Below are 3768 nucleotides of genomic sequence, written 5' to 3'. Positions count from 1 at the left end.
TTGCCTTCAAATCCGAACCCTAGTTATAAGTTAAGTCTATATATATATATATATATTTGTGATAAATGGCAATCTCCATATCCTGTCAATAGATACGCGTTTTGTGTCTTATAATGTGGTTTTAAAATATTACACAAGAATAATTCGAAACCCGGTTGACCCTATCATATCCATATTTTAGTAATTGAACAATTGCCGAAATGCTAACGAGGTCGTATGCCTATTTACCTATTCGTTAATTCTATTGTTTACTATACTTTTAATTTGACTATTTATGTAGGTACAATAATCATTATGTGTTGTGAATAAACGGATACTATCCGTTACATCTCCCCCCTTAAAAGTTCATTTTTATCGTCTAAACGGGAAAAATGAACTCAATTTGATTTTCCGTCACTTCAAGCACCTTCCTAAAAAGTTTACATTCATCAATCATTTCATTTTATGTTTACACATGTTTGTTTACAATTATATAATTCAGATACATTATTGTTTTCAAAAATATAAGGTACAATCCTCAACATATTTCTTGTTATACTTGTTAAATATTGTTAGCGGCTATAATATTTTATTAGGAAGGTACGGGTCAGGAATAGAAAAACTGCACACTAGACGTTATGAATGGTAATAATACAAATATATATATTGAATATAATTTAACGGTACAACCCTCGAACGACAAAAACGGTGTCGGTAGAAACTTCAGTTTCAACCGTCGATTAGACAACACGTTCGTTGCGTTTACCTGTTTTATCAGTTTACTTACGTAATATTGTTCAATTATTAATCAGTTTGATCGCATTAGTTCGGTTTTCTTATTATAATGATTTTGAATACTAATAGTTGCGGTGTTTGTGAGCTACAATTTAATGATCTTGATGCTCAATTAAAATGTGACAGTTGCCCGAGACTTGTTCATCACAAGTGTTCCGGGTTATTAGCTTCTATTAAATGTCTTACTTTAAAAAATCGTAAATTAAAATATTTTTGCGATTCGTGCGATTAAGAACTAAATGAATTACCGGATTTGAAAAAACTAATCAGTTCTCTGTTGGTTGAGGATGAAAATCTTAAGAATAATTCGTGTTCATCGAGATCTGACAAATTTATAATAAACGAAATGAACGATCGAAATTTTCGGGCTGCGAATGCACTATTTTATAATATTCCGGAATGTACGTCTAGTAGTATTGAAGAAAGAGTACTTCACGATAAGGAAGAAATATCTAAAATTATCAAAGGTACATCGTCCGATAACAAAACACCGATTAAAGTTATTCGTCTTGGGAAGTCTTATCAACCCAATAAACATCGTCCAATTAAAGCAATTTTCTCTTCAGCTGGTGATGCTTTCGATATATTGAAAAATAAGAAACATATTTTATCTCGCCTCCCTCCTAATTCTTCAAATATTGGTATAAGTTCAGATAGAACTCTATTTCAACGTGAACAAATGAAGAAATTACGGGATCAATTAGCCGCACGCCAATCAAGTGGTAAACAAAATCTCACAATCAAATTTATTAAAGGTATACCGGAGGGAGTTACCCGTTTCCGCCAAAATAATATTGGCCGTTTACGCCATAGCACTTTTCCGCCAAAAACGAAAAAGGTACGATTCCCGTTTCCGCCAAAAAAATTTTGGAAACCATTGGTTTTAATTTTTAAGCCATATATGTTGTGTCGTTGTGGTATGTATAAAATATAGTAATGTAACGTGTAGGTAAAAGCAATGACATTTGTAAATAATTGCGAAGATCATAGGTACAACAATATATACATTGATAATATTCGATAAATGTTGATAATCGTCGATAACGGAAGAAAGCATACATTTTATCATAGTTTATTTATAATTCGCACACAATAATTATCTGACAAATGTTAAATTCTTATATTTGGATTCAGTATCTGTTCTATTTGTCACCAATTTAACAACAGTTAAAATGGAATTTGTTATAAGCAAAAGAGGTAAAAAGATGTTGATTTTTGAATCAAAATTTAAATATGTTTTTGGTTATACGTCACAAACAAATGTGACTTGGTGGAGATGTTTTGTGAAAAATTGTCCGGCCATTATTTTGGAAAAAGAAAAAGTATTACTTGAAACAAAAGGTAAGTTTTCTATCTACGAGTAAAATAAATATATTTATTTAATAATTTATGAAAAATGAAATGAATCAATTCTTTGTTATAGGTGATCATGGAGACAATTGTTCAGTCAAAAATATAGATCGTCAAAAATTAGCAACGACATGTAAGCGAAAAGCTGTCGAAGATATTTGTCAAAGACCTAGAAAAATAAAACTAGGTGAGATTCAACTATTAAACTTATATAACATTAGTTCAAATAATTGGAACATATTTGGACCCTTCGGAAGTATCAGATTAATAGTGCTAATAATAATATAAAAAAATTACAAAGAACAAAAAAATAATAAACCGTTTAAAAACTACAGAAGACGCAATTAAAAAAAAAATTCCAATGAAATTAGTAGGTACACTTTTGTCAAAACTGTTTCTTTTAATTATATGATTTTTTAAAACCTGACCTTTACTTACGAATGTGATTTTTTAAAACCTGATATATACTTGTATTATAATAATTATTATTTTTGTGATATTTTTAATTATAAATAACGATATGTGTTTTTACAAACTCTATTGAGACTATATTTTACCTATACTTGTATTATAATTTTTTAAAACCTGACATATACTTGTATTATAATAATAATTATTTTTGTGACATTTTTAATTATTTAAAAATAACGATATGTGTTTTTACAAACTCTATTGAGACTTTTTTTTACCTATACTTGTATTATAATTTGAAATTGTTAAATATAAATGATAGGTATATTATAATATGCAATTACATAATATTTAGATACTCTAATTTAATTGTGCCTATATTCGACTAATGTATTATTATTATCTATACTTATGTTATAATTTATAATAATAAAATAATAATAATATATATAATTTATAACATAAAATATGTATTGTACATGGTTCCCAAATAATAATTGACGGAAACGTCTTGTTGGCGGAAACGGGAATCATACCTTTTTCGTTTTTGGCGGAAAAGGGCTATGCGTAAATCAGGGAACCTGTTATTTGGCGGAAACGGGACATGCCCATACCGGGTATTGTTAATATTGATAAAATTGAAAACAATTTTCAAAATTTTTAAGTTTACATGCTAATTACCAGAATGTTAGAGGTCTTTTGACCAAATTGTTTTATTTTCATAATTGTACAAGTGTTTTTGATTGTGATTTATTACTCCTGACCGAAACTTGACTGAATAATAAAGTTAGTAATGCAGAATTAGGTCTCAATAATTTTCATATTTTTCGTATGGACAGAGAAAATGAACAAGAATCTAGGGGTGGTGGTGTATTAATTGGTATACGATCTGGTATAAAATGTAATCGAATTGATATACCAATTATCATTGGAATCGAACAAATATTTTTAAAAATTATTTTTAGGTCAATTAAAATTTTAGCTATCTATCTCCTAATATCAGTAGAGACATTTATTATGAACATTGCGATTTGGTTGAGAACATTACTTCAAGTAACCCTGACCATAAAATACTTATTTTTGGGGATTATAATTTAAATAATTTTGATTGGATCTTGGACTACCTACTCTCTAGTAATCCATCCTACTGCAATCGTTGTTGTTAATTCGTTTATTCAATATTTAAACCTAAAGCAATTAAATTTTATAAAAAATAAAAGTGGTAGAACTCTA

This window comes from Acyrthosiphon pisum, chromosome X (genome assembly GCF_005508785.2).
Source record: "Acyrthosiphon pisum isolate AL4f chromosome X, pea_aphid_22Mar2018_4r6ur, whole genome shotgun sequence".
NCBI classification, from domain to species: domain Eukaryota; kingdom Metazoa; phylum Arthropoda; class Insecta; order Hemiptera; family Aphididae; genus Acyrthosiphon; species Acyrthosiphon pisum.
Note: the sequence above shows the minus strand (reverse complement) of the source record.